Genomic DNA, 18,526 nt, shown 5'->3' on the forward strand with positions numbered 1-18,526 from the left:
ATTAAGTTGAAAGCGTTCTTATCCTTCCCCAGTTTTCCTAGTGTATGGCACAGAATGTACCTAGCTCTATTTATCTTCATCCTACAGACTGGAGAATTGATGTATATTTATATATCAGTTGAGAAAAGTCTGTAATACTGTTGGAAGTTTACATAAAGAAATTAACATCCTACTATGTGTTTATACACACAGGTAAACCACAAGCCATGGGTGGAAAACTGCCTTCTGGATAGTTCTTCAAAAGGGATAGTTGAAAAATGTTGTCTTTGAGATATACAAATTATAACTGAAATTTTGTTCTCTCTTTTTATAAAAACAATGGGAAACAACTCTGAATTAAAAGGCTAAATGTTTGTTCTCTTCCACCCTAGGATAGAATAAATACGAGGCCACAATATTCTATAACATTAGGACAAACTGTCCTATCTACTTAATAGTATTTGTTGGAGAAACACACATGTGACCTTAGGGTCCATGATACAGGAGAGGCTTTAGAAGATATATAAGCAGAGACTATGTTGAAGAGTTAAGAGCAAGATAAAGGTCAAATCAACATTAACTATATTCATAAACAGTATTTTTGTTTGTTTGCTTGTCTCCAACAAGGAGTTTAGTTCAGTTTGTGGTGGGCCCGCTTAGCATGGACCAGGCCCAGAATGTGTTTTCCTATACTGCTCAGAGGAAAGTGAACAGCCCCATGAGAATGGAATTCATCTACAGTTTTAGTTTTCATTAATTAGTTTATTCTGAAAAACTATCGATTTTGTGTTTCTACATTTTCTTGTTTTACTGGATCTTTCACTTTAACACTAAGGGATGACTGCAGCTCATGTGTAACATACCTTGTAATGTCTAGGATCAAGATGACTGCAGCTCATGTGTCACATACCTTATAATATCTAGGATCAAGAAACAGGAACAGGGTCTGTGACCATGTATTCCAGAAGCGTCTTAGATGGTCTCCAGGAAAATTGTGAATATTTTCCCCTTGGAAAAATGATCAGGTGAGAAGTTGACATATACTGTGATCATTTTAGCCTTTGACAGAGCAGCAATTTTTCCATAGTTCTCAATGTTTTTTATCCTTTGGACTGAATATCTCATCACATCCATTTCTCATCTCAAAATACAGGTTTGGGCCTGACTTTGGGGTACAAACCTGCAATCCCACCATTCAGAAAACCAAGACAAGAGAGCCTAAGTTCAAGGATCGTTTGTGCCACAGACTAAGACTCTGAATCAGACAAATAAAAACAAGTTTTCTACACACGGTTCATGTTTGCATGCACGCACAGAAGAGGCACATTTCAGATCAGAAGTAGGACTAGTGGAAGGCATGACGGATGGTGGTGAGCATGGGTGAAGTCCAATAGGAATGCATGTGGTTATGGGTCCTAGTTTCAGAATGGTAATACAGATGGTCACCCATTGCTGGCCTGTAACACAGTGGTAGAGCACTTACCTAAGAAATACAGAGCACCGGGTCCCATCTCAGGGCTGTAAATAAAACAGGAGCAAACAAACGTGTTAACATTTCCTTACTGTGGAATTAAACATCTCATTAGGCAGCAGAGAGAGCCATTTACAGAAAGGGACTCGGCCCTGACATCTCTCTGCCAGTCTCCATTTTTTTTTTTTCCTTTAGCCATACTTAAAATTGAGGCTGTCACCTGAGAAATGGATGGCTGCTCTCTACTTGCTTATCCTGAAAGTGAAATACATCCTGCTGGTCAGAGACCCATTTCCCTAATGGTGATTAAAACTGGGCAGAGAGCCCACTCTACTAAAAACAGTCTCCAAGACCTGTCACCAACTTCAGTCTGGGAAAAGCAACATTGGAGGTTTCATTTCTTGAAAAATACACAATGTCCATATGATTAAATGCACTACTCTCTCTCTCTCTCTCTCTCTCTCTCTCTCTCTCTCTCTCACACACACACACACACACACACACACACACACACACATACACACACACACTTTCTGGACCACAAAGTGTACCTCTAGGCCTTAATTATGCCAGCTGTTCCTTAACCCATCACCTAAATATTACTCTCACGTGTCAGCTGGCTTGACAGAATACCTTTTACATTCTCTTTAAGACAATTCATCTTTCTTATTCCAAACTACATGTCTTTTCTTCATTTGAGAAAAGTGAGTGAGTTCTTCAGAGGAAGAAAAAAGAAACTTAGAAATTTTATTCAGCACCATGTGAAAGCAACCCCTCCACCCTTTGTCATCTTAATTGATTTCAGCTAAGCATTCAGAACTTCACCACAAAGCTGCCTGAGCTATTTTTCTTTTAAAATGAGGCCAAGTCTTGCTGGCACCCATGAAGAGGGCCATACTGACAGAGGGCAATTTGCCAGCAGGGTTCAGCTGCAAGGCCAGAGTCTGAGGATAGCTTCTCAGTGCCTTTTCCTAGAGTCTGCAGGGGAGACAGCCTGTAGTCCAGGGTGGAACTATGTAAGAGGTACTTGGAGGACTTTTCAGATGACCATGTGTCAATGAAAGTGATCCACTGATTTCTTCAGATTTACTGGCGTGACTAGGGATGCTGGGCGATAAGTGTGGCCAGTGTTGTGCTGGTTTGAAGTGAGTCCATTCTGAAACAAAAAGTCAGGATTGTGCTTTCCTTAAAGACGACCAGAACACCTATATAAAATAAGCCAAGGTATCACAGAGATGTCCGGCTCTATCAAAGAAAGAAAAATGTGACACGTTAGTGTTGTTGATTATGTTTGGTTTTCTTTCCATGCTTTGGCCAAAACTACATGAAGCTTAGTGTATGCCTTCCCTCCTCCTACAGCTGTGCTTAATGGGGATATGTGTGGACAGAATGAACCTTGAGTTGTTATAGAACCAACATGAAGACAATTTATACATCGACATTAAAGAATTTATCCAAGTTATTTTTTTTCTTTTCTCTCCCTCTCTTTCTCCATCACTTCTCTCTTCTCACCATATTCCATTTTCCCACACTATTGTGACGCTAACAAAAAGCTACATTGATAAATTACCTACTCTGCTCCATAAGAAAATGCTGATGGGGCTAAAGTTTCCTAGAGTCTGAGTCACATCAGTTAGAGATAGATTAAAGAGAAGAAAAAAAATTAACACACATCATGGGAGTCATGTCAGGACTGGTCCCAGTACCTATTTGGGAAAAACAGCAATTTTAGAGAAATCAAACAGTTCAGCTTAAAATCCTGATCATGTCCCTTGTGTGTCATCTCAACAAAGTTGCTCTCTGTGTCTTCAAATGGAGTGAACACAAGATTGTTGAGTTCATATGCATTCGAAGAGCTATGTGCGTTAATCTAGCTAATGAGTCCTCAGCTTAGAACAAATAATGATGATTCACTTTTTAATTTTAAAGGCCAATGTCAAGTTCCCAGAATGCATCTGGATATGGGCATACAATTTATAATATCTTAAGAACAAGGAACAGCCAAAGTAAGAGATAGCATGGTTGTGTCACCGACACCCATCACATTGCAGCCACTGAGCTTTTGCTGTGGTGTCCACTTTCTCAGCCTAAGTAGGACAGGCATGTGTAAATAATTGACTCTCTGCTGCTGTTGACATCATTAATAAACCTCCGTGCAGCAGCTGTGATCACCCACCTGCTGCACAGCGCCACAGCTTTTGCTTTGTTGGTTTCTGTTCCACTTCCTCTCCAAAGTTGGTTATGCAAATGCATTAATTGATATCCTGGGAGATTTAGCTTGAAGGAGTTGCCTGTGTTTGGACTGGACATTTTAACTGTAAGTGGACGAAATTCAATAGGCTTTGTGGACTTTTCTATAGGAGATGCCTCTTGGTATCTAACTTACCAACTCACACAGTTTCATTGGCTTGCCTTCACTTAAACACTTGGATTTGTTGAGAAGCAATTAATAAAATCTTTTTGGAGGAATGATTTTAATGAGTATGAATTTCTAACCATCCTAGAATATGCTGATTCAGCTTTAAGTGGTGAAAGCAAGTGATTCGTTTTCTGTAGATTCCTAATAAGCATGAAATATTTTTAACATGAGAAAATGCAATGGGTTCCAACTTATGGTTGCTGTATTTTTCTTTGAAATACTTGTACAAAGGCATATCGCCCTTATGTATAAACCTCCGTCTTTAATTTAAATTACAAAAGGAATTCTAGTGGTTAAGGGAATTGGCAGGGAAAGCTACTTAAAATATTACAAATAATTTAGATGAAGCTTTTTTGAAGAAATTGCATGGGTGTTTATACTATTCTGGAGAATATTAATATGTTAAGTCATGTAGCTATTTAGTTAATGGAGAAGCATGTTGATAATGGTCCTTTTGATATCAGTTGTGTATATCCAGACACTCATTACATAAAAGCTTAATTAAAGTTCAAAATGGTACCATCAATTTGCTTTTCTGCTTTCTACGTACTAACCTAGAAATGCTGCTTTCATAATTTTATGAATCGAGGGAATAAAGCATGAAGAATTCTTGAGTAAAGACAAAGAACTGTAGAACATTTCAAAGATTCAATAACTAGATAAGATATAAGTCACTTCTAGCTTGAGATAGAAACTTGTGTAACTTTATAGAAAAAAGTGGTTTTTGGAATAGTATACATATACACGAAATAAATAAATGTTTAAAAAGTTTTAAAGCCACGAAACATTTTAGTTTATTACTGGGAATTTCAAAGAGACACTTTGATTTCCTTCAGCCTTAACAGGTATTGTAGCTTAGTGCTGCAAGTGCCTGATGTCCAAATAAGACATCAAAATAAAAAGTAGGAAGTCCCAAGGACAAATGGGTTTTGTATCATTGAACCTATAAACATACTTCCTGCTACTTTTGTTTCCTGTGTCTATCTTGGATATGTCATTTCCATTCATTTAATAATGAGTAACTATTTACGTGCATTTGACATTTTCAATAATTTTTTCTCATCATCCCTTAACTTTTAAAATGGACATTGTAAAATAACCAAAACATTTTAGTGAGTGTGCATAGTGACTAAGAGTAGTGAATAAGACTTAAACTCAGTGAGTAATTACACTGCCATGGCTGGAGCTCTTGGAAATGTTCTGAGGCAGAACAGTTTCTAGCATCGGCGAAGGATAGGTCACCATTGGGATGTAGTGCTGTAGGCCACAGATGATGCTCAGGAGCATCAGCTTTGTAAACGTGGACCTTTTATTCCATCTGGAGGGAAGCTACTCGGCCCCAGTTTGCATGAGGAACTGTAAATCTATTTTGTCCTTAGGTAGTTCATTTTATTGTGGAATTTTTAGATCCCTGGGGACATTTTAAATATGATGACAAGCTAGTATTGTTTTATGTGTTTGGGGGTGGGGGCACATACCTTTGCTTTATAAGCAAGTTGAAATTGGGACAATATATAGCTTTTCTTTTTCTTTATTATATATTTTATTATTGCCACTGGCCAAACCTGACCCTGCCTTGTAGATAATGAAATGTGTTATTTAAAATGAAAATTAAACTTCATATCAGTATTTACATTATCATGAAACTTCATCTGGGAGGAGGAAATCTTTGAAACAAATAACTTTAACTAAAAATAGAACTTCAGACATGTAAAAAGTCTAGAAGTTGTTGGTTAGGGATTATGGGGCTCAGGTTAGTATGTAATCATTAGCTAGCATTGTTCTTGCTAGTATTCTCACTTCCTTCTTTTGGTCTTCATCTCCCTTCTCCTTTCACTGTAGTGCCAGGTCTCTATGCCTCCTTCTCTTCTTCCTTCTCTCAGTCTATTCTTTCTTTGTACAATTTCACTTTGCATCATCTTGAAGTATTATCTGTACCAGAAGGCATATAATTACTTTTCTGTAACTATGATAAAATACCATGACCAAAAACAACCTAGAGGACACGGTTTATTTTAACATGTAGTTCCAATGAATGGTGTTGTTTTTGGCAGGGAAGGCATGACACCAGTCAGGCAAAGTGTCTTAGTTAGGGTTTCCATTGCTATGAAGAGACCCCATGAATATGCAAGTCTTATAAAGAAAAACATTTAATTCAGACCAGCTTACAGTTCAGAGGTTTACTTCATTATTTTCATGGTGGGAAACATGGTGGCATACAAGCAGACATGGTGCTGGAGAGGTAACTGAAAGTCCTGCATCTGGATGGCAGGCAGCAAGAAGGGGGTTTGGGGAGAGGAATAGGGAGACTCTTGGCCTGTTGTGAGTATCTGAAACCTCAAAGTCTTCCCCTAGTGTCATACTTCCTCCAAGAAAACCACACCTACTTCAACGAGGCCACATTTCCTAATAGTGTCACTCCCTTTGAGCCTATGGGGACCATTTTCATTCAAACCACTACAAAAATTCAAAGTAATTTGTTAATTACATTTTCATCTACATACAGAAATCAGAGGGACAGAATGGGAAGTAGGAGAAGGCTACGGACTCCTATAGCCCACTCCTTGTGACCTACTTCCTCCAGTGAGGCTGCTAAAGTTCTACAACCTCCTGAAACATTTCCTCCAACTGGGAACCGATGGATGAGCCTATGAGGGACCATTCTAATTCAAGCCACAACACAGGCAGTCTCTTGTTGACAAATGATGGTCCCATGGTTTCAGGCTTATGTGGTTGTAATGACAATGAACTTAACACAGAGGAAAGTAGTTTGACTGTTATGTGGCTATGTATGTGCCATATAATAGAGTTTTGTAAGAAAATGTTTAGCCTACAGATTATTTGTTTGTGTCACTGCTCATGGAGAGGAGAAGGGAAGGGGAAAACAAACAGAAGGAGGGAGAGAGAAGTTGAGTTGCTATGAAATCCAGTGACATGCTAAGTGACTTAGCATAACTCTTAAAGGCAGCAGTAGATTAAGCATTGACATTTTATCCATTCACATTGGAAAACTTATGTGCATTCTCATATGGTCATACCTCAAGGATCTTAACTCTCTTTCTGAATCAGCACTCCTTGAGGTGTTGTGCTCTCTATGTGTTTTGCATCTCAGAAAGCATATATGTCCAGCAACATACACTGCATGCATGCAAGTAATAATATATATGTTATGTTTCAATGAGTTATATGTGCTCCTTTAAAAATATTTGTAAAAATTTACAAGTGGGGAAAACCAATGTAATGCGAAATAATTGATGTCATTGGTCAGAAAATTCCATGTCAGCACTGGGTACAGAGATAATAGTACCTTTAAACCTATCAGAGTTATAAGAACTATGGCAACCAGGTAGTGGTGACACATACAACTTTAATACCAATACTCAGGAGGCAGAGGCAAGCAGATCTCTGAGTTCAAAGTTAACCTAATCTACATACAGAGCAATTTCCAGGACAACCAGAGCTACAAAGAGAAGTACAGAGAAAACTCAAATACAAAACAAAACAATAAAAACAAAAACCAAACCAACTAACAAACCGACCAACCAAAAAAAACAAACAAACATAAACTCTCACAATTTTTTCCTACATGGCAGTATGTGTTCGGGTTAATACATTATCAGACACAAAACAAAACAAAACAAAAACAAACAAAAACAACCCCCCCCAAAAAAAACATAATTAAAAAAAAAACTTTTGCTTTGCTTTTGTTTTATTTTACTTCATTTTTGGATTGGTGTTAAGTTTTTTTTTTTTTTTTATCATTTTCAGTTAATTAACTTGTTTTCTTTACATCCAAATAGCAGCTTCCCTCCTTCCTCTCCTCCAAGCCCCTCCCTCTCACCTCACCTCTCAGCCATGTTCCAGCCCCCCATCCTCCGTTCATCCTTAGAAAATAGGAGGCTTCCCATGGATATCAACAATATCATATCAAGTTGTAGTAGGACTAGGTGTATCTTCTCCTGTTGTGTCTAGGCAAGGCACCCCAGTTAGTGGAAAGAGATCCAAAGATGGGCAACAGAGTCAGAGACAGCTCCTGCTATTAGGGAACCCAAGTGAAGACCAAGATACACAACTGTTACCAATGTGCCAAGGGCCTAGGTCTATCCCATGCAGGTTCTCTGGTTGGTAATTCAGTCTCTGTGGGTCCCTATGGGGTGAAGTTTGTTGATTCTAAAGGTTTTCTTGTGGTGTCCTTGACTTCTCTGGCTCCTCCAATCCTTCTTCCTCCTTTTCTGCAGGATTCCCCAAGCTCCATTTAATGTTTGGCTGTGGATCTCTGCATCTGTTTCCATCTGTTGCTGGGTAGAGCCTCTCAGATGACAGTTATGCTAGGCTCCTGCCTGTAAGCATAGCAGAGTATCATTAATAGTGTTAAGTGAGCTCTCTCACAGCATGGGTCTCAGGGTGGGTCAGTCATTGATTGGCCATTCATCTATTTCTACTCCATCTTTACTCCTGCACATCTTGTAAACAGGACAAACTGTGAGTCTAAGGTTTTGTAGCTGGCTTGGTGTCCCAGTCCCTCCATTAGAAGTCTTTTCTGGTTACAATCACTGACTTTAGAACCCTATAGTCATCAGAGAACCTGAAGTCAGTGATTTTTTTAAGAGATTTGGTTTGATTATTTTAAAAATATGTGTCTATGTGTGTGCCTGTAAATGTGTAAATGGAGGTAGGTGCCTGTGGAGACCAGGAAACATCAGATTCCCTGGAAATGGAGTTATAGGTGATTGTGTGGCACTCAACATGGCGGATAGGAACCTAACTTGGGTTTTCTGAAGCAGCAGTATGGGGTTTTAACTGCTGAGCCATTTCTCTAGTCCCCATGGGGGCAAGTTTTTGCAAACAGGTGTTACAATGAAAAACTAAGCACTCGTTATGCGTTAAACTGTCTGCTATGCTTTAAACATACGTTATCTCAATCTTCAAATGACTCTGAGAAACAGCCATTGTTATCACTATTCTAATGATTAGAAAGCTAAGACATAGACATATTTAAACAATCATAAGATTAAAATACATGGCCTGGGATATTTTCATGTATAATGGCTACCTTGAATCTTTCTTTCTGTGCCATTAAAAGTATTTAGAGCATAGGGCTCGAAAGATGGCTCCATGGTTAAGATGCCTGTCGGTCTGATACCAAACTTCGGTTTGGTTTTCTGCACCTTCATTGCAGTTCACAATTGTCTAAAATTCCTGTTCCAGGGGATGCAGCGCCACCTTCCTAAATCCTATATGTGCACCAGGCATCTCTCTCTCTCTCTCTCTCTCTCTCTCTCTGTGTGTGTGTGTGTCTGTGTGTGTGCATGTGTGTGTATGCATATACATATACATATATATATATATACACACATGTATATATGTAAGTATATATGCAGGTAAAACACACACATGAAAAGTCTAACTTTCTGAGTTGGCTATGTTTTGACAGACTTTAGCACATTATCAAATAGGCAGGGATAGAATCCAGTATGCATATATAGAAAATTTGAAATAGAGACATGCTGATGAAGTGATCAATTGACAAAATGGACATGAAAGTATACTTATGGCTATGTAAAAGAGTAAATTATTGATACAACTATAATAACTGTAAACCTAACGTTAAACTCTGTTTCTGAGTATTTAAGATTTGTTTACTAATATTACAGGGATGGCATGTCATACCAAATTACTTTTGTTTGTATTTTCATAGGCAAATGTAATGCATATGCATCATATTTCAGAAAATGGTATTAGTCTAGGAGAACAATATGCAATTGTTTGAAAGCATGTCTTTTTTATAAATATTTACTTTATCATAGTCAGTGATACCCATACTCACTGATGCTTTTGTTTTTGACAAAGAAGTGGTGTTCTTAAAATATCCCATTGCACTTTGATGGTGCAATATGCAAATTACAGTTTATGTTATATACAAGAAAAATGCCATTTAAAGTCGGAGGCTACAGTGTCATCACTGTGTTCAGTTTGACTTAAAGCAATGCTGGGAGAAATCCGCCCTCAGTAGGGCCACAAGCCTCTCCGGTCAGAAAAGCGCCGGGTAGCTAGGGTGCAGGGTCGGCTGACACTCACCAGCTACCCACAACACCCGCCACAGGATCTTAAGACTTCTGGTGAGTGGAACACAGCTTCTGCTCCAATCCAATTGCGCGCGGGACCTGAGACTGCAATAGTTAGGGAAGCAGAAAACCCGGCCTGAGTAGGACCACAGGCCTCTTCCGGCCGGACCAGCACCAGGGCAGCTAGAGCACAGGGTCGGCTGACATCCACCAGCTACCCAGGACCCCCTCCACAGGATTTTGAGACTGCTGGTGAGTGGAACACAGCTTCTGCTCCAATCTTTAAACAGTGACAACGACAACAACTAACCCCAGAGATTACCAGATGGCGAAAGGTAAACGTAATAATCTTACTAACAGAAACCAAGACCACTCACCATCATCAGAACCCAGCACTCCCACTTCGCCCAGTCCAGGGCACCCCAACACACCGGAAAAGCTAGACACGGATCTAAAAGCATATCTCATGATGATGGTAAAGGACTTCAAGAAGGACTTTAATAACACACTTGAAAAAATACAAAGGAACACTGGTAAACAGGTAGAAGACAGTAAAGAGGAAGCACAAAAATCCCTTAAAGAATTGAAGGAGAACACTGCTAAAGAGTTACAAATCCTTAAAGAAAAACAGGATAACATAATCAAACAGGTAGAAGTCCTTACAGAAAAACAGGAAAACACATCCAAACAGATGATGGAATTGAACAAAACCATACTAGACATAAAAAGGGAAGTAGACACAATAAAGAAAACCCAAAATGAGGCAACACTGGAGATAGAAACCCTAGGAAAGAAATCTGGAACCATAGATACGAGCATCAGCAACAGAATACAAGAGATGGAAGAGAGAATCTCAGGTGCAGAAGATTCCATAGAGAACATCGGCACAACAATCAAGGAAAATGTAAAATGCAAAAAGATCCTAACTCAAAACATCCAAGAAATACAGGACACAATGAGAAGACCAAACCTACGGATAATAGGAGTGGATGAGAATGAAGATTTTCAACTCAAAGGACCAGCAAACATCTTCAACAAAATTATAGAAGAAAACTTCCCAAATCTAAAGAAAGAGATGCCCATGAACATACAAGAAGCCTACAGAACTCCAAATAGACTGGACCAGAAAAGAAATACCTCCCGACACATTATAATCAGAACAACAAATGCTCTAAATAAAGATAGAATACTAAAAGCAGTAAGAGAAAAAGGCCAAGTAACATATAAAGGCAAGCCTATCAGAATTACACCAGATTTTTCACCAGAGACTATGAAAGCCAGAAGATCCTGGACGGATGTTATACAGACACTAAAAGAACACAAACTCCAGCCCAGGCTACTATACCCAGCCAAACTCTCAATTAACATAGATGGAGAAATCAAAGTATTCCACGACAAAACCAAATTCACACATTATCTCTCCACGAATCCAGCCCTTCAAAGGATAATAACAGAAAAAAACCAATACAAGGACAGGAACCACGCCCTAGAAACAACAAGAAGGTAATCCCTCAACAAACCTAAAAGAAGACAGCCACAAGAACAGAATGCCAACTTTAACAACAAAAAGTAACAGGAAACAACAATTACTTTTCCTTAATATCTCTTAATATCAATGGACTCAACTCCCCGATAAAAAGACATAGACTAACAAACTGGCTACACAAACAAGACCCAACATTTTGCTGCTTACAGGAAACTCATCTCAGAGAAAAAGATAGACACTACCTCAGAATGAAAGGCTGGAAAACAATTTTCCAAGCAAATGGTATGAAGAAACAAGCTGGAGTAGCCATTCTAATATCTGATAAGACTGACTTCCAACCCAAAGTCATTAAAAAAGACAGGGAGGGGCACTTCATACTCATCAAAGGTAAAATCCTCCAAGAGGAACTATCAATCCTGAATATCTATGCTCCAAATACAAAGGCAGCCACATTCATTAAAGAAACTTTAGTAAATCTCTAAGCACACATTGCAAATCATACAATAATAGTGGGAGACTTCAACACACCACTTTCACCAATGGACAGATCATGGAAACAGAAACTAAACAGGGACACAGTGAAACTAACAGAAATTATGAATCAAATGGATCTGGCAGATATCTACAGAACATTCTATCCTAAAACAAAAGGATATACCTTCTTCTCAGCACCTCATGGTACCTTCTCCAAAATTGACCACATAATTGGTCACAAAACAGGCCTCAACAGATACAAAAATATTGAAAGTGTCCCATGCATCCTATCAGATCACCATGGACTAAGGCTGATCTTCAATAACAAAATAAATAATAGAAAGCCAACCTTCACGTGGAAACTGAACAACACTCTTCTCAATGATACCTTGGTCTAGGAAGGAATAAAGAAAGAAATTAAGGACTTTTTAGAGTTCAATGAAAATGAAGCCACAACATACCCAAACTTATGGGACGCAATGAAAGCATTTCTAAGAGGAAAACTCATAGCTCTGAGTGCCTCCAAAAGGAAACTAGAGAGAGCACACATTAGCAGCTTGACAACACACCTAAAAGCACTAGAACAAAAGGAAGCAAATTTACCCAAGAGGAGTAGACAGCAGGAAATAATCAAACTCAGGGGCGAAATCAACCAAGTGAAAACAAGAAGAACTATTCAAAGAATCAACCAATCAAGGAGCTGGTTCTTTGAGAAAATCAACAAGATAGATAAACCCTTAGCCAGACTCACTAGAGGGCACAGGGAAAGCATCCTAATTAACAAAATCAGTGGGCTGGTGAGATGGCTCAGTGGGTAAGAGCACCCGACTGCTCTTCCGAAGGTCAGGAGTTCAAATCCCAGCAACCACATGGTGGCTCACAACCATCTGTAACGAGATCTGGTGCCCTCTTCTGGAGTGTCTGAAGACAGCTACAGTGTACTTACATATAATAAATAAATAAATCTTTAAAAAAAAAAAAAAACAAAATCAGAAATGAAAAAGGAGACATAACAACAGATCCTGAAGACATCCAAAACACCATCAGATCCTTCTACCAAAGGCTATACTCAACAAAACTGGAGAACCTGGGTGAAATGGAGAAGTTCCTAGACAGATACCAGGTACCAAAGTTGAATCAAGATCAGGTTAATGATCTAAACAGCCCTATATCCCCCAAAGAAATAGAAGCAGTCATTAATAGTCTCCCAACTAAAAAAAGCCCAGGACCAGATGGGTTTAGTGCAGAGTTCTATCAGACCTTCAAAGAAGATCTAATCCCAGTTCTTCACAAACTATTCCACAAAATAGAAACAGAAGGTATTCTACCCAACTCATTCTATGAAGCCACAATTACTCTGATACCTAAACCACAAAAAGACCCAACAAAGATAGAAAACTTCAGACCAATATCCCTTATGAATATTGATGCAAAAATCCTCAATAAAGTTCTTGCTAACCGAATCCAAGAACACATCAAAACAATCATCCATCCTGACCAAGTAGGTTTCATCCCAGGGATGCAGGGATGGTTCAATATACGGAAATCCATCAACGTAATTCAGTATATAAACAAACTCAAAGACAAAAACCACATCGTCATCTCGTTAGATGCGGAAAAAGCATTTGACAAGATCCAACACCCATTCATGATAAAAGTCTTGGAAAGATCAGGAATTCAAGGCCCATACCTAAACATGATAAAAGCAATCTACAGCAAACCAGTAGCCAACATCAAAGTAAATGGTGAGAAGCTTGAAGCAATCCCTCTACAATCAGGGACTAGACAAGGCTGTCCACTTTCTCCATACCTATTCAACATTGTACTTGAAGTCCTAGCCAGAGCAATTTGACAACAAAAGGAGATCAAAGGGATACAAATTGGAAAAGATGAAGTCAAAATATCACTTTTTGCAGATGATATGATAGTATATATAAGTGACCCTAAAAATTCCACCAGAGAACTCCTAAGCCTGATAAACAGCTTCGGTGAAGTAGCTGGATATAAAATTAACTCAAACAAATCAATGGCCTTTCTCTACACAAAGAATAAACAGGCTGAGCAAGAAATTAGGGAAACAACACCCTTCTCAATAGTCACAAATAATATAAAATATCTTGGCATGACTCTAACTAAGGAAGTGAAAGATCTGTATAATAAAAACTTCAAGTCTCTGAAGAAAGAAATTATAGAAGATCTCAGAAGATGGAAAGATCTCCCATGCTCATGGGTTGGCAGGATCAACATTGTAAAAATGGCTATCTTGCCAAAAGCAATCTACAGATTCAATGCAATCCCCATCACAATTCCAAATCAATACTTCAACGAATTAGAAAGTGCAATCTGCAAATTCATCTGGAACAACAAAAAACCTAGGATAGCAAAAACTGTTCTCAAGGATAAAAGAACCTCTGGTGGAATCACCATGCCGGACCTAAAGCTTTACTACAGAGCAATTGTGATAAAAACTGCATGGTACTGGTATTGTGACAGACAAATAGACCAATGGAATAGAATTGAAGACCCAGAAATGAACCCACACACCTACGGTCACTTGATCTTCGACAAGGGAGCTAAAAACATCCAGTGGAAGAAAGACAGCATTTTCAACAAATGGTGCTGGCACAACTGGTTGTTAACATGTAGAAGAATGCGAATCGATCCATTCCTATCTCTTTGTACTAAGGTCAAGTCTAAGTGGATCAAGGAACTCCACATAAAACCAGAGACACTGAAATTTATAGAGGAGAAAGTGGGGAAAAGCCTTGAAGATATGGGCACAGGGGAAAAATTCTTGAATAGAACAGTAATGGCTTGTGCTGTAAGATCGAGAATTGACAGGTGGGACCTCATGAAACTGCAAAGCTTCTGCAAGGCTAAAGACACCATCAATAAGACAAAAATACCACCAACAGATTGGGAAAGGATCTTCACCTATCCTAAATCAGATAAGGGTCTAATATCCAATATATATAAAGAACTCAAGAAGGTAGAATCCAGAAAGTCAAATAACCCCATTAAAAAATGGGGCTCAGAACTGAACAAAGAATTCTCACCTGAGGAATACCGAATGGCAGAGAAGCACCTGAAAAAATGTTCAACATCCTTAATCATCAGGGAAATGCAAATCAAAACAACCCTGAGATTCCACCTCACACCAGTCAGAATGGCTAAGATCAAAAATTCAGGTGACAGCAGATGCTGGCGAGGATGTGGAGAAAGAGGAACACTCCTCCATTGTTGGTGGGATTGCAAGCTTGTACAACCACTCTGGAAATCAGTCTGGCGGTTCCTCAGAAAATTGGACATAGTACTACCGGAGGATCCAGCAATACCTCTCCTGGACATATATCCAGAAGATGTCCCAACCGGTAAAAAGGACACATGCTCCACTATGTTCATAGCAGCCCTATTTATAATAGCCAGAAGCTGGAAAGAACCCAGATGTCCCTCAACAGAGGAATGGATACAGAAATTATGGTACATTTACACAATGGAGTACTAGTCAGCTATTAAAAAGAATGAATTCATGAAATTCCTAGCCAAATGGATGGACCTGGAGGGCATCATCTTGAGTGAAGTAACACAATCACAAAAGAACTCACACAATATGTATTCACTGATAAGTGGATATTAGCCCAAAACTTAGGATACCCAAGATATAAGATACAATTTACTAAACGCATGAAACTCAAGAAGAATGAAGACCAAAGTGTGGACACTGTGCCCCTTCTTAGAATTGGGAACAAAACACCCAGGGAATGAGTTACAGAGACAAAATTCGTAGCTGTGATGAAAGGATGGACCATTTAGAGACTGCAGTATCCAGGGATCCTTCCCATAAACAGCTTCTAAACGCTGACACCATTGCATACACTAGCAAGATTTTGCTGAAAGGACCCAAATATAGCTGTCTCTTGTGAGACGATGCCGGGGCCTAGCAAACACAGGAGTGGATGTTCACAGTCAGCTATTGGATGTATCACAGGGCTCCCAATGGAGAAGCTAGAGAAAGTACCCAAGGAGCTAAAGGGATCTGCAACCCTATTGTTGGAATAACATGATGTACTAACCAGAACCCCGGAGCTCTTGTCTCTAGCTGCATATGTATCGAAAGATGGCCTAGTCGGCCATCACTGGAAAGAGAGGCCCATTGGACTTGCAAACTTTATATGCCCCAATATAGGGGAATGCCAGGGCCAAAAGAATGGGAATGGGTGGGTAGGGAAGTGGGGGGCGCTATGGGGGAATTTTGGGATAGCATTGGAAATGTAACTGAGGAAAATATGTAATAAAAATATTAAAAATTAAAAAAACAAAAAAAATAAACTTTAGAAAAATCATTAAAGACTCGTCCATCCAAAAAAAAAAAAAAAAAAAAAAAAGCAATGCTGGAGTGATGGCAATTTTTCAAAATGTTCTCAATGGTGGGAGCATGCTTTGTCAGAAGAAAACACTGTTGCATGTATCCATCCTTTCATGGTAGGGAAGATGAAATGGAAAATGGAGTCAGGAAGGTGGAGGCAGCTTGCAGAGATTGTCTTAGAGGTCCCAGAAGATTGATTGTTCCAGGAGATTGATCATGCTCCAGTTTCTGCTCATTCAGATTGTTTTACTCAAGTCGGAATCCCTTGAGTGAACAGGAGTCGGGCTGCATTGTCTTCCCATCAAGTTAACACCACTGTGCAGCCTTCCAAGGGTCTCCTGAAACTTGAGTTCACATTTTTATATAATAAGAGTAACAGTTGTTACTTCCTTTAAATTTCCTAAAGATGGAAAAATAGAATGGAGAAACACATAAGATAAAATGAATTTTGGGTTACCATTTATGTTGGATGTTGTAGAAACCTGTCACATCCTCCTCCCCACTTTGCCCCTAGTACAGTACAATAGCACAGCCTTCCTTGTTTAAACACTGAATGCTTACTTGATTCCATTGGATCAGTGGTTTTGTGGTCACTAGTTTTGTAGTTCACTGCCATGCAAAGATAGCTCTCTTTCTCCCTCTCCCTCCCTCTGTCTCTCTCTGTGTGCCTGTGTGTGTGCATGCACATGCATCCATGAAGATATGCATGTACATGTCTACACATGAATATGAATACATATTTACACATGCATATAGAGGCCATTGGACAACTCTGGAGGCCATTCCTTAAGCATCATTGCCTTTTGATTTTAAGACATGATCTCTCACTAGCTTGAGTTCACCAAGCATAGGCAGGCTGGCCAGCAAGTCCCAGGGAACTGACTCCCCAGCTCTGGGATAAGAGTATGTGTCATGGTGTATCTATAAAAGATAGAAGAGAGACTTGGAGGCTTTAACTAAAGTCCTCCTTTGTTTTTAAAGCAAGCACTTTACTGACTGAGCTATCTTCCCAAGGCACAAAGGTTGTTCCTTTGATGTAGTATCCTATTGCCTCTCTCCTCAAGAATTTTCTTGGAAGTAAATTACCACAAGTAAGCAAATGCTCACTATTTGACCCTAATCTGCTTGTTTGCTTGTTTTGTTTTGTTTTACATGATTTGGTCTCCTTGGTTTGGATTGCATAAGAAGTAAATGTCTTCAAAGATTTTTAACATGTCTTCTCAGCTAAAAGGGAATAAGAAAGTGAAATCTGTTTTTCCTGATTCTAAAGGCCAACAAGATTCCGGCAGATGGAAATGCAATGGCGGTTGTGTAGCATAGCTGTGGTTGTGTCAAACACACAAAACAATTAGGTAACTGGGCTGCTTATTGCAGAAAGAGGACACTTGTTTGCTTTCTCTCACTGCTGCAGAGTCCTGGTGTTAGTCTGTTGTGACACAAGGTCCATCATTTGCTGTGTCCTCCCAGAAGTGACAAGGTGACCTGATGTCTATGTTCATTGAGCTGTGTTTTTGTGAGTTCTGTGGAATAGAGTTTTGGTATTGCCTGACTACTGTCAAAGCTTATTTCCTTCTCTATGAACTGCTTGAAGATTTATATACCTACCAGCAAGAGCTTAATCAGTGGTGTATGGTCAATATATTTGTGCTTGGCCCAAACAAGAAGAGAAAATCAATTCATTGTGGACAGATTATAAAATCCACTTTCTGTAACTTTTTTTTTTTTGTAATCAAAAGTTTGGAAATGAAGCCTGTATTTTTGGGAACATTTCACTGGATAAAATAGCAAACTTTGGACCATTTATTTTCTTTGATATCTGAATTATTTCTTTCTAGCATGGCACTTTACTCCCTGTAAGGTAAAACCTGAGAATAAATTGAATATTTAATCATTAGTAATATTTTACTTGTAACATTAGATTTGTGATTTTCAAACCTGTAAATATAATACTGACTACATATCTTTTAATTACCCATTATCCCCCTCTTCGTTCCATACTCTTTGTGGGGATAATTAAAGGATTATTATATAAAACCAAATCCTGCCAAGTCCATTTAATGTTGCTCATATATACATCTGTTTAGGGCTGGCCCCTTGACCTATCAGGCATCTTAGACCACGAGAAGACTGAATCTCCCATTCGGAGTAGCCTGTGATTGCCTACAGCTCTTCATTTAGAGGTAGGGCCTTGTGAAATTCCCCCTATCTTCCTCTACACGTTGACTGATGTTGTAACTATAGGGATCTTGTTTAGACAATCATAGTT

At 39.0% G+C, this 18,526-nt stretch overlaps 1 protein-coding gene across 19 annotated transcripts in view; it reads left to right on the forward strand.

Annotated features, from left to right (window-relative positions):
* Positions 1 to 18,526, forward strand: part of Map2 (microtubule associated protein 2) — a 278,479-nt gene that overhangs the window by 49,159 nt on the left and 210,794 nt on the right. Inside the window, exon 1 of one of the 19 annotated variants that reach the window (XM_029476936.2) lies at positions 18,420 to 18,440. The exons of the other annotated variants lie outside the window; for them this stretch is intronic. The gene's annotated coding sequence lies outside the window, so the exon portion shown is untranslated. Of the gene's footprint in view, positions 1 to 18,419; positions 18,441 to 18,526 lie in introns of those variants that run through there. 19 annotated transcript variants of the gene reach the window in all.

This window comes from Mus caroli, unplaced genomic scaffold (assembly GCF_978045245.1).
Source record: "Mus caroli unplaced genomic scaffold, Mus_caroli_1 scaffold_1, whole genome shotgun sequence".
Classification (NCBI taxonomy): Eukaryota; Metazoa; Chordata; class Mammalia; order Rodentia; family Muridae; genus Mus; species Mus caroli.